Source organism: Stegostoma tigrinum, chromosome 3 (assembly GCF_030684315.1).
Source record: "Stegostoma tigrinum isolate sSteTig4 chromosome 3, sSteTig4.hap1, whole genome shotgun sequence".
In the NCBI taxonomy this organism is placed as follows: Eukaryota; Metazoa; Chordata; class Chondrichthyes; order Orectolobiformes; family Stegostomatidae; genus Stegostoma; species Stegostoma tigrinum.
The window spans coordinates 22,458,524-22,472,788 of record NC_081356.1 but is presented as its reverse complement, the minus strand read 5'-3'; positions in this window follow the sequence as shown (position 1 = coordinate 22,472,788).

The following is a 14,265-nucleotide window of genomic DNA, read 5'->3' as shown; positions in this document are numbered from 1 at the left end:
CAATGGTAGGGGTGCCCAGAACACAGAACCCAGGGTCGTTGTTTAAGGATAAGGGATAAACATTTTAGGGGTGAGATAAGAAGAAATTTCTTCACCCTGAGAGTAGTGAGCTTTTCAAATTTGCCACCACAGAAAGTAGTTGAAGTTAAAACATCATGTGTTTTCAAGAGGAGGTAGATATAGCTTTTGTGATTAAAGGGATCGAGGGAGGACGAGATGAGGGTAATGAGCTCAATGATCAGCCATAATCATAATGAATGGTGGAGCAGGTTTGAGAGGTTGAATGATACTCCCATCTTCAGGTTTCCATGTTAGGTTGAGCCTGTGGGTTTGTAAGGTACCATCAAAGCAGGCTTGGCAATTTACTCCATGTGAGAAACAGACTGAATACAGTAAATTCAGAGAGTATCATAAAATTAAACAAGACAGACAATTGAGAAGAGACTAATAAACTTATCAACTTAATTTTGCATCTTTTACCGGTCCATTAGCACCAATTTCAGTTTACTAAAATCATTGACAATTGTTATGAATTATTGTTAATATTAATTTAGTTAACACTCACTATTTGAATTATAGTCTATTCTGGCTTATTTGTAATTTATTGTATTTTTTCATAAACATTTAAATATATTCTAAATTGTAACTGCATGACACCTGTAATGACTGAGTCTACACTTTTTCAGGTTGGATCCACATTTGCTACAGTAGATACAAAAGCAGAAATTGCTGGAAAAGCTCAGCAGGTCTGGCAGCATCTTTGAAAAAAATGTCAGAGTTAATGTTTCAGGTCCAGTGAGTCTTCCTCAGGACAGATGGTAGCTAGGAAAATGTCAGTTTATATACAGAAGGTAGGGAGGGAGTAAGGAGTAAACAATAGGTGGGGATAGAGCCCAAAGAGGGAGAAGAGCAGATTCTTCACCTCAAAGGTATGTTTGGGCCTTTGGATACTGGGAGGTAAATTGGCAAGTGTCACGTCTTTGCAGGTTGCTGGGGAAGGTACCCTCGAGCTGTGTGGAGGTGTTAGGAGTGAAGAAAGGAGAAAGACAAAGGAGTTGATAACGATCTGGCTAGGAGAGTGAATAGCTGTTAATGGGGACTGTTGGTGTCTAAAAAGCAGAAGTGCATAATGGCAGGCTATGTGACAACAAGGTCTGGTGGCTGTGGTAGGGGGCTCAGACATGGGAGAGTTCAGGCCCTAAAATGATTGAATCTGATGTTGAGTCCAGAGAGCTGCAGGGTCCTCAAGTGGAAAATGACAAGTTCATTCTCGAGCTTGCACAATGCTTCTCTGGGACTTTGCAGCTAACCTGAGACACAGATGTTGGCAAGGGAATAAGGTGGTGTGTTAAAGTGGCAAGCAACTGGAAGCCCAGGGTCTTTTTTGCAAGCAGAATGTAGATGTTCTGCAAAGTGCTCACCCAGTCTACACTTCATTTCCCCAATGTAGAGGAGACCACCTTGTGAGCTGAGAATGCAGTAGACTAGATTCTGGGAAGTGCAGGTGAAATGTTTCTTCACCTTGAAGGTATGTTTGGGCCTTTGGATACTGGGGAAGCAGGAGGTAAATTGTCAAGTGTCACATCTTTGCAGGTTGCAGGGGAAGGTACCATGGAGCTGTGGGGAGGTGTTAGGAGTGAAGAAAGAGTGTACCATGCTGTCCAAATGGAACGGTCCCTGTGGAAGGTGGACAAGGGTAGGGATAGGAATATGTGCCTGGTGGTGGCATCTTGCTGGAGGTGGTGGAAATGGTGTCTGATGATCTTCTGGATGTAGATGCTGGTGGGATGGTGGGACGAGAGAAACCCTATCGCTGTTGCGGAAGGGAAGAGAGGAAGTGAGGGCACAAGTATAGGAGATGAATCAGACCTGGTTGAGGGGTGTCAACAACAAAGCAGGGAAATCCTTGACGAAGAAGGTGGGCATTTCAGAGGCTCCCTCGTTGAATTCGGCCTCATCTGAACAGTTATGACACGGATGCAGGAACTGAGAGAATGGGACTGAGTCTTTACAGAAAGCAGGAGGATGTATACTCCAGGTGGCTGGAGTACATTAGATATTAGCCTATTCTGACTAAATCCACATTCATTGCATGGATTGACTGTTTACTCTGGATGAGTCCATGTGCACTGTGCCCGATTAGAGTCCATGTAACCATGTCCATGTTCAATGATCTAGAAACTGTTTGCTACCTGTGTGGAACTTTACTCATTTGCCACAGTTTCAGTCATGTATAATATTCTTTTATTTTGCTCGATGATAAGACTAAATCTTCTCTAAAATACTAAAATAGCAATGAAAGAAATGCTTGCCAAAGTGCAAAGAAATTCATCTCTGTCTGTTTTTTGAGAATTATGTTATATTTACAATTTTATTCTGAATTCTTCTGGTGAAGATTTACAAAACTTTTAGTTAGCGCAAGCTGCCACATTTATGCACAATTACAATAATTCTTTATTTGTCTTAGAAATTGATGAGCCCCGATGAGACTTGTATTTCAATTGACTTCTTCTGGCACCTCAGCTTTCATTTTTAATTCCCTCGAGGACCACACTCCATCTTATTAGAGAAATCACCTCCCTCCATATTTCTTAACTCACACCTTCCATGACTGCTGGCCTATCGTTTATTCAGTGTGACCCTAACCAATAGGGGAAGGAGGGAGCCAAACGTATTCTGTGACTGCATGAACAGTTCGATGGCTGACATTCTAAGTTGAATAACTCACCCCCTGACTTCACAAAGATTATTTATCAATTCTAAGACACAAGTCAGTAGCGAGTTTTGAGAAGATTTGTAGCTCAGGTTGAGGTTCTGGATGTGAGTTTGCTCGCTGAGCTGGAAGGTTAGTTTTCAGACGTTTCGTCACCATTCTAGGTAACGTCATCAGTGAGCCTCCGACGAAGCACTGGTGTTATGTCTCGCTTTCTAAGGAAGGACACCACTTTGATTGGGACAACACATCCATCCTAGGACAAGCCAAACAGAGACATGCACGAGAATTCCTAGAAGCATGGCATTCCAACCAGAACTCCATCAACAAACACATTGACTTGGAGCCCATCTACCATCCCCTGAGAAAAAGAACAGGAAATGACATCACCAACCCAAGGAAACCTAACCAGATAAATAGAAAGCGGGACATAACACCAGCGCTTCGTCGGAGGCTCACTGATGATGTTACCTAGAATGGTGACGAAACGTCTGAAAACTAACCTTCCACCTCAGCGAGCAAACTCACATCCAGAACACAAGTCAGTTGTACCATGGCTTATTCTCCATTTGCATGGGTGAATGCAGCTCCTAAAACATTCAAGTAGCTCAACACCATCCTGCACAAAGCAGCCCACTTAAACACTAGCACAAAGTCATAGAAGTCTACAGCCCTTCGGCTCAAATTGCCCAAGCCACAAGCATCCACAACTTAAATTGTCACTCACTTCATGCTGGTGTACAGTGACAACAGTGTGTACCATCTGCTAGGCACACTGCAATAACTCACCAAGCATCCTTTCATAGTGGCTTTCACATCTGGGATTTCTGCCACCTTGAAGGACAAGAGCAGCAGAGGTATCACCAACTGCAAATTCCCCTCCAAGCCACTGAATTGGAACTACAACCCCATTCCCTCACTGTGGCAATATCAAAATCCAGGAATTCACTTTCTAACAGCACAGACAGCATGGTTACACCACATGGATGGCAAAAGTTCAAGAACACAGCTCATGGCAATAATTTTAAGGCCAATTAGACAAGGCAACAAATACTGGCCCTGCCATCAATCGTTACATCTGGTGAAAGAATAAAGCCTCAATAGTCTTTTCTCTTAAGCAACAATTATACCAGTTCCACAGTAACACAGACTTTACAATGTCACAATCAAACAAAGTACCCTTATTGAAGCTTTGATTAAATTAAATACAGTGTGGAAACAGGCCCTTCGGCCCAACAAGTCCACACTGCCCTTAAAGCATCCCACCTAGACCCATCTCCCGAAAACTACGGGCAATTTAGCATAGCCGATCCACCTAGCCTGCACATCTTTGGACTGTGGGAGGAAACCAGAGCACCTGGAGGAAACCCACGCAGACACGGGGAGAATGTGCAAACTCCACACAGCCAGTTGCCCGAAGGTGGAATCGAACCCGGGTCCCTGACACTGTGAGGCTGCAGTGCTAACCACTGAGCCACTGTGCTGTCCTCTTTGGTAGTAGTTCTGGCTAAGTGGATTTCATTGATTGATATTGAAAAGTAATAGAGATCCTAGAATTCTGATTAATTTGTACAGTTCATTTAACCTAGGCCTATGCCACAATTTCAATTTCTTCAAAAACATCTTTAGAAGTGAAATGTTTGCAGATAATTAAATTGATTGTTGCTGTCCGAAGGAAATGTGAATTCTGGAGTATTTTGATCAGTCATGTTTTACATTTAAATTTGCTTTTTTGCTTCCTGTCTTGCACTATGATACTGAGATTACAATTCAACAGGAGTACACAATATGTGCCTTGGTGAATATTTTAGGGACCAGACAATGGCATTTTCTTTCATCGAACTGAAGTGAAGATCACTGCAATCAGTGCACCTTGTAATAGATCATGCTTTTAGTGTCACTGGGAACTGTAAAAGGTAGTGCCACTGAGACAGAGTGAGGTATTATCATGCACAACACTTACAGAAATATTGAGAATTCCTGTACATATTTCTACTGGAGTAGATGCATTTGTTAATTTCCTGCCGATCTGGGAATTTTAGAGTAGGGTTTCCTCCTTTGAATACAAATGCAAAGCCATAGAACACTCATAATCAGACTGGCTATGAAGCTTGGTTGCTTGGAAGAGGTCATAGATCCACCTTTTTTTTTGTTGAAGGCCAGATTTACCATTCAGGATGGAGCCTTTTCAGTATCCAGACCTCCTGTTGAACTTCTAGAAGTTGTCATCTACTCCATGTTCCTAGAGGCTCAGGAGACTTGCAGAGAACAGATCGAAGTGATGCAGATGAAGAGTGGGGGAAGAATAAAGCAGTCAAGGCTCACAACGCATGGTTTGATCTGATACTTCTAAGGATGACATTTGGAAAGCAGGTAACCAGGGCCCATAGGTTAATGCCACAATCTACCGTTTTCACCACAACTACTTTAATTTGTCTGAGAAGCAATGCCAGTTGTAGTGATTGGAATGAAAGCCAGGTGGATCTCTTTGACTAAGAAATCTTTGATTCGGGCTGTTAACCTGGGCAAAACAGGGAGGCCTGCCTGACGGATATAAATAGGAGATTCAGAGAGACTCTTCATTTTAGGGATTGGGTCTGCGCTGGCTGGTCAGAGTCTGTCCACATGTAAATAAAGGGTGACTTGGTGATGGGATAGCTGCCTCCTTGGAGTTATTTCAGCAGTGATGGTTACCAATGTCTGGGAGGCAGCTAGAAGAGAGTTGGAATCAGTCAGATAAAAAAAGTAGGGGAGAGTACAGCCAGGAGTGGCAAGGAAATAGGCACATTGAACAAGTGCAAGAAGCCTGGGGTGGGGAGGTGAAAATGGACGATTAGAGCTCAGAACTTCAAATGACATTTTAAGAAGTGGCATTGGGACAGAGGAAGAATCTGGCTGGTCATTTGTGAAGCATGTGGCAGCAATGTGTCTTTGCTGATCTTACAGCAGGTGCTTGATGTGGAACACCCTCTCTGCTCTGCTGCCAACCCACAAGCAGGCAGCACTACAGCCTCCCAGGATGGAGGCATGTCAGACCATTCTCTGGCAGGACTGTGCAATAGTTAGTATTCACTGGCCATACTATCTTAAAAGATCAACACAACTGCTTTCTTTAGAGCAGATAAGACTGAGAGGGGATATGACTGATGTGTATAAGATTATGAGGGTCATGGACAGGGTGAATAGAGAGCAGCTGCTCCCTTTAGTTGAGGGATCAATCACGAGAGGGCATAGTTTTAGGGTATGGTGCAGAAATTCAGAAAGGATTTGTGAAAAAAATACCTTTCACTCAGTGGGTAGTGGGAATCTGGAGTGCACTACCTGAGAAGATAAAGGGAGTCAGCATGGCTTTGTGAGGGGCAGGTCATGCCTTACAAATCTTATTGAGTTCTTTGAGGAAGTCACGAGACAGGTTGACGAGGGTCGAGCAGTGGATGTGGTGTACATGGACTTCAGCAAGGCATTTGATAATGTTCCCCACAGCAGGCTCATTCATAAAGTCAGGAGGTATGGGATACAGGGTGATTTGGCTGTCTGGATTCAGAATTGGTTGGCTGATAGGAAGCAGAGAGTGGTTGTAGATGGTAAGTATTCTGCCGGGAGGTCAGTGCTGAGTAGTGTCCCACAGGGCTCTGTTCTTGGGCCTCTGCTCTTTGTAGTTTTTATAAATGACTTGGGTGAGGAGGTTGAGGGGTGGGTTAGTATGTTTGCTGATGACACAAAGGCTGGAGGTGCCATTGATAGTATCGAAGGCTGTTGAAGGCTTCATCGAGACATTGACAGAGTGCAGAGCTGGGCTGAGAAATGGCAGATGGAGTTCAACCTGGATAAATGTGAAGTGATGCATTTTGGAAGGTCGAACTTAAATGCTGAATATAGGATTAAAGGCAGGATTCTCGGCAGTGTGGAGGAACTGCAGGATCTTGGTGTTCAAGTGCACAGCTCCCTCAAAGTTGCCATCCAGGTGGATAAGGTTGTTAAAAAAGCATATGGTGTTTTGGCTTTCATTAACAGGAGGATCGAGTTTAAGAGCCACAAGGTTATGCCGCAGCTCTACAAAACCCTGGTGAGACCACACTTGGAATATTGTGTCCAGTTCTGGTCGCCCTATTATAGAAAAGATGTGGAGGCTTTGGAGAGGGTGCAAAGGAGGTTTACCAGGATGCTGCCTGGACTGGAGGACTTGTCTTACGAGGAGAGGTTGACTGAGCTCAGACTTTTCTCTCTGGAGAGAAGGAGGAAGAGAGGTGACGTGATCGAGGTGTACAAGGTAATGAGAGGCATGGTTAGAGTTGATAGCCAGAGACTTTTCCCCAGGGCAGGATTGACTACCCGAGGGTTCATAGTTTTAAGGTGTTAGGAGGAAGGTATAGAGGAGATGTCAGAAGGAGGTTCTTCACCCAGAGAGTTGTGAGCGCATGGAATAGTTTGCCAGTGGTAGTCATGGGAGCGGAGTCACTAGTGACATTTAAGCGACTGCTGGGCATGCACATGGACAGCAGTGAATTGAGGTGAATGTAGGTTAGGTTATTGTATTTTTGGATTGGATTATTCCATGGCACAACATCGTGGGCCGAAGGGCCTGTACTGTGCTGTACTTTTCTATGTTCTATGTTCTATAATGGAGGCTGGAAAACTCACAACCTTTAAAATTGGGATCAGTGCCCTTTTTATGTTGTTATGTCGGTATGCAGTCAATGGGCTGATTGAGCCTTTTCTGCACTGTATGAGTATGTGGATCAATAAACACACAGTTATCTTCCACCCTTTCAAAAGAAAGTTTAGTATCTGGAGCAAAAAGACCCTCATTGATAAGCTCAACAATGACAAAGCAGGAATTCACAGTGCTATCATAGCCTGGAAAGTCTTTACAGATTCTTCTCCACGGCCTTCATATTTTATCAGTGTGGTTGGCTTTACTCTCTTTTCTTAGTCGCCAGTTCTACTCCAGCTCTTCTTGCCAGCTTCAAAATAAGCTTTGCCTTTGAAATTCTGTGCTTGCCTTTTTACTGCTTACTTGGCTATTACTGCCTCTCTTTATTCGTAATCATGTTTGAGCTGCTGATTTTTCTATGTTTTCTCAAAGCAGCAATGGTCCCAAAATGGTAAACTCACTTGCCTTAAATGGTTCATCTTCCTTTGGGTCATTTGGATTTCTTTTCCTCATGGTGAGCATCAAATCTACTTTGCAACCATGTGGTACGTTTCATGATGAACTTTCCTTCCAACTTGTGGATCTGGCACTGGCTAAGGGTTGTTTGAGGTAGTTCACTGCTACCAATCCTCCTTTCCTTTTGCTTTGTTCTATCTTGTGAATAATGGTGCAGGATACACCACCATATACTGTCTACCAGATTTCTATTACATGACAGCAAACATTGAGCTGCATTTGGGCTGACTTAATTAGACGGACGCTAGGGAGCTGATCCATCCAAAAGCTATGAAAGAACTCCTTGGCTCCAACCACACATTGTATGACCTCAGTAGAATGGGTGGAGTCAATGTAACATGAACATTAACTCCATCAGAACTGTTATCTTATACAATGCTCCCAGCTGCCCCTGTGGAACCCATGGATAATAGTCTCCATTCAATGTCTATTTACTTTGTTCTCAGTCAAACAGGAAGGTCTCATTATATTGACATGATACCTCTCTCCAGCCTGGAGGAGAAACGTCTGGGAAGGTAATCTTGAACATTGAGCTCCAAACCCTGTGCCAGATGTGCTCTCAGATCACAAAGAGCCAAAGCTGGAGATCAAAATGATGATTTAAAGGCAGAGAACAGGACCTCATCTAATCATTTGGCCAGAAGGTGATTTGTATCTGCCTTTCCAACAGCGATGTGGCTGTTGTATTGTCACACATTCATAAGACCATAATAAGTAGCAACAGACTTGGCCATTTGGCCTCATGAGCCTCCTCCACCATTCAATAGGATCGTGGACGATCTGACATTCCTCATGTCCATTCTTCTGCTCTTTCCCGTAACCCTTGATTCCCATACTGATCAAGAATCTCTGTACCTCAGCCTTAAGTACACAGACAATTCATCATAATTCTATGAGTACCACTTAACATGAATACCCAGAACATTGACTTCACCAGCTGCTGGTGAGCTTTGAAACGTTTTGTTGGCTTTGCTGTGTAATTGGCTAGACACTGTGCTTCCAATGAGTTCAGTGGTTAATTGTCACATTATAATGACCAACAAGTCATTTCCACTGCAGTTGGAAATGGTGCCTGATTCTGGGTCAGCTGTCCAACCCATGCTGGGAAGATTATATTCCACCCACTGTTGTTGATTAACAGCTCATTCAGCCAAAAGATGCACCTCCAATTGTGCAGAACATACCCAATACGGCAGAAAACTTTGGGAAAATGCTTGCTCAAATATCTGACTTCTGAATCAGAGATGAATGTTCTCCCACAAAGACACGATTTGCATAATAACGATAAGAATAACATCAACAGAATTCAGAGAAAAATAAATAAAATGCCCTTTGTTGAACTGCAGTAAAGTTATTCCTACTTTAACTGTGTAAACTGGCAGTGTCATTCACTTCGTGCAATTTCTAGCATCCAGCCTCTGATGTGACCTGTTCAGTAATTGCCAGCAGAGTTCAAATCAAAAGCCTGGAGCTGTCAAACAACTGACTGTTACATGACAGACTCCCAAACCTATCCAACTTAAGATCCATCTCACCACAGTTTAAAGGCTGTTTTCCATTTTAGACTAGTACAGTCTGAGGTAAAATATTCAGTTACGAGGTGCAACAAAGTTTCCTTTTTTGTGGGCCACTTCAACACAAGGGAAATTCAATAAGATATAGCAGGGGAGTGATATATTTTGTACAAGCTGCTAAATTGAAGAAATTTCTCAAACCTGCACAACTGGCCTTCTTCTAAATACATAACCATCGATCATTGTCAGTGCTGGTATTTAGACCTATTTCCCAAGTTATTTTCAGCCCTTTATAATAGATTGGAATTACCAAGAAATAATTTATAAATGTCCAATGCAGAATTCTTTATTATCACTTCAATGTTTTGTTTAAAATATTTTATTTTGAAAACTACAGCTAAGGCTGCAACAGGCAGAAAATACATAGAAGAAAGTTTAGACACGATATAACGTACATGAGAATGTTAGTTGATTGCATTACTTCATGTTTCCGAGTTTATTGTGTAGATCTATAGATAAGGATAGTTCATTAACCCCTACAGTGTGGAAGCAGGCCATTTGGCCCTTCAGGTCCACACCAAACCTCCGAAAAGCATCATCCCACGCAGACCCAACCCCATCCGCCGACCCCACATTTCCCATGACTAACCAACCTAGAATACAAAACCCTGCAAATTATGGGCAATTCAGCATGATCAATCCATGTACCTGCACAGCTTTGTACTGGGGGGGTTAGTTTGAGAACTCATTCAAACACATAGCTAACCTGCCTTCATGGGGGAGTGTGATTCCTGCACCCCCCCTTCCTACCGCTGCCCAAAGAAAACTGAATAGCTAAGTGTTGGGCAGTCCAAATGAAACCAGACAGGTCATCGATCTCTATTCCACTATCTGTCGATTGCAATGCGCATCCTTCCCTGTGCCATTCTGGATTCTAAAGTTTATTGAAGTGCTAACAGTAAGCTACTAAAGTGAATAGCTCCACATATGTTGCCAGAAATGCTGGATCAATATATCCAAACTACAGAACCACAAATGCAAACTGCTAACATCTGTCAAAACCAATAAGTTTTGATCCATAAGGTAGCATGCTTACCTAAGTGTGTGCCCTCGTCCTTGTTGGTAATCCCAGGCAGCAGTTGATCTTTCATTAATCTCGATACAATATCCAAGTTTCTTGTGCAAGCTTGAGGTTGCTTTCTGGCGTTATGTTCTGCTCACTAAATGTGACATCTTTAGGTTTTTGGACAACTCTATCAATGAGTATAACAGGTACCTGTTGTCAAGTTTTAGAGAACAACAGAATGTGTGTTATAGTGTTCTGGATGGATATATGAATAGGACAATGGGCCAAATCCTGGCAAATAGGTCTAGATTAATTTAGGATATGTGGTCAGCATGGATGAGTTAAACCGAAGGGTCTGTTTCCGTGCTGTACAGGTCTATGAGTCTATGCCTATGAGTATGAGGAGTTTATGTAGGTCTCTTGAGGCTGTAAGGAACTCAGGATTGCTTGTTGTGGATGGTGATGAATATATGGATGAAGAATATTTCGACAGTTAACATGGGGCATTATTGTATAAATAAGTTATAGCATGTACTCTTGGTGATGTTTCGGAGTTGGATTTTTAAGGCCAATTATTCCTGAAGTGAGAATTAAGTTTCACTGTGTAGAGTTTATCTCACATAAGAAGCTGTGAAGGAAAACATAATTAGCATCTAGTGAATAAAAAAAACTCCTTGCATAATATTACAGCAGAGTCTAATTAACTTTTTGCAATAACCAACAGACTGTGACAACTGCTTGCTACATGTTCAGTAAAGTTACGGATCACCTAGAAAGCCAGGTAACCTCATTTTGAAACATTGTTACGAGTGTCTTAGAAGTAGATTAAAACCATGGTACTGCTCAGTTCACCAAAAATGACTGCACATCCTGTGCTTAAATCCCATGCATTTGTCCATTATTTTTGTTGATTAGTGTTTCTTTAGGTCAGATTGCAGTTGGCTGCGTTGGTTCTATTGACTTATTCTGCTATATCAGACTCAATAAAGCCAGCAGCAGGGTCAGACGCCTGCGAAAATTGACTCCATGCATTAAACAGGAACCAATGTATAAGCAGCCTTGGCAAGTATATTATTGATTCATTCACAAAGGTGTTTTTTTGGTATTTTACTTCAACCTTTTATGATATGAACAGAATATATTGTTCTTTTTGCAAGTCGTTTGCTATCATCTTAATACAGAATACAAACATTTTTAAATTTTCCTCTGTTCAGACCTTTATAATGCACCTCTGGGCAGTGGGATTTTCCCATGTAGGGAACCTACCACTATGCCACAAGAACCCCTGAACGCAGAAGGCATGCTTACAGTAGAGGAGATCAAATAGAGGAGAAGAGAGTCGAGTTGTTATGTGAAAATTATGCTAAGACTGGAAAGAAAATAATTTTCTGAATACTGAGGAGAGCAAGTTGCACTGTAGGACTTATTAATTCTGTGTTCTTTCATTGAAAATGTAAGGGTAGGTGGAAAACTCTTTCCATTAGAAAATGTGACACATATTTTAGCACAACATATATTAGTGTGACATTAGGTAGAATTTAATGCTTTTCCCTCATCACCGCAGGTGTGGGTTCAGGAATCTATTACCTCTCTGACTCTTTCCAATTCAGTCATGGACAGAAGGGCCAATAAGGACTTTCCAAATCAGAGGCATTTCAAGGTCACCAATGCCACTAATATTCTATCATTGTCGACAGGGTCTTGTCATGTGGGTAAGCTACCGGGCAAACATTTTTGATGAGTCTACAGTCTGGTTGGGGGTCTGCAGTCCTTACTCCATGGGCACTCTCTTCCCAAAGGAAGAACTTCCAGAAGCATGGTTGCCCCTTTGGGAAGACTCCCCACCCTTTAGATTGGTTCCTAAGCCCACCTCCCAAGCACTGTCTGAGTGGGTCTACCACGTTTGCCCAAATTAGTTGTGTTCTGGAACCTCCTGCAGTACTTGCTATGCCCACTGCTCCTGATGGCATTACCCATTCTGGAGAACTGCTGGCTCCTGCTTGACTGGCAGCTCCAAGTCATAGTGGGATTTTTAAGCCCAATTAAGCTGTAATGATTGTTTATCATTACAACCTCCACTAAGCAAAGATCTATTACTGTTTGGAGAGATATAGTTTTATCAATAGTCAATGAGGAAATGGAAAGCAAAATAGTTAGTAAGCATGCAGAGAGAATGTAAGGTAATAAATAATAGAGATAATTCTGGAAAGCAACATTAAAAATAAAATACTGCTGTAAGTTCTGAAAATTATAATTCCAGGTCCAAGACCAAGAGGTTCCACTGGGGAAGTCTGCCCCCATTCCAGCGGCAGCCGTTGGGAATGTATCTATGTGTGATGGGAAAGAAAGGAGAAAAGAAACTTTCTGAGAGCACATAGGACATATAGGTGAAATTTCATTGATAGTACATGATCACATTTGCAAACATACATTCACTGTTCATCATCAGTTGTGTGATAAACGGCCGTGTGAAGATGGCTGTTTTAACTGCAGCAACAAGATTAAGTGTCGAGAAGCAAGTTATCATTAGTGTTACATGGTGTTCTAACCCTATCTGAAGAATAATTATCCTTTCCACAGAGCCCTCACTAGCCTGAAACTTTGTGATAAGATCTTAAGAGCTTATGGTATAGAAGAAGATTTAGACTATTTAGCTCATCAGGTCTCTGTTTCTTTCGATCATGGCTGATACATTTCTCAACCCTCTTCTCCTAACTTCCCCACAATCATCTGCAACAATGAGTTTGGAAAATTCACCATCATCTGTTTGAGGAAATTCTCAGTTGTAAAGAGTCATCCTTTTACCCTGAGGCTGTGTATTCAGATGTCACGTACTTGTCGCGTAATTTTCTCCACATTCACACGACCCAGGCCTCTCAGTATTCTGTAAGTTTCAGTAACATTCCCCCAAATCCGTCTAAAGTCCATTGAGTACAGATGTAGAGTCCTCAACTGCTCCTCATTTGACAAGCCCTTCATCCCTGTTTTCGTTCTCGTAAACCTCCTCTTGAACACCAGCACATCCTTCTTTAGATATGGGACCAAAAAATATTCACAATATTCCAAGTGTGGTCTGACCAGACCCTGATACAGCCTTAGCAGCACATCTCTGCTCTTGTATTCCAGGCCTCTTAAAATGAATGCTTATATTGCATTTGCCTTCCCAACTGTCAACTGAACCTGCATGCTAACATTAAGAGAATCTTGAACTAGGGCTCTTAAGTCCCTTTGTGTTTCAGATTTACAAAGACTTTCCCCATTTAGAAAATAATCTACACCTCTATTCTTCCTAACAAAATGCATAACAACACATTTTCCCATTGTATTCGATCTGCCAATTCATTGACTGTTCTCCTAGACTTTCCAAGTCCTTCTGCAGCTTTCCTGCTTCCTCAACACAACCAGTCCCTCCAGCTATCTTTGTGTCATCTGCAAACCTACCAGCAATACCTCAGTTCCTTCATCCAGATCGTTAATATTGAACATGAATAGTTGTGTTCCCAAAGCTGACCTCTGCAGAATTCCACTAGTCACAGATTGTCATCCTTTGTTCTGACTTTCTGCCTTCTGGCAAACCTTTATCTATGCCAGTACCTTGGTCCTAATATCATGGGCTCTTATCTTATTCAGCAGCTTCCTGAGATAGGGTTAGACCTTGTCGAAGGCTATCTGGTAATCCAAATAGATCACATCCACTGGCTGTCCTCGTCTAACTTGCTCATTACCCCCTCAAAGATTTCTAACAGATTTTTCAGGCATAACTTCCCCTTATTGAAGTACTCTTCAATCTCATCCTTAATAA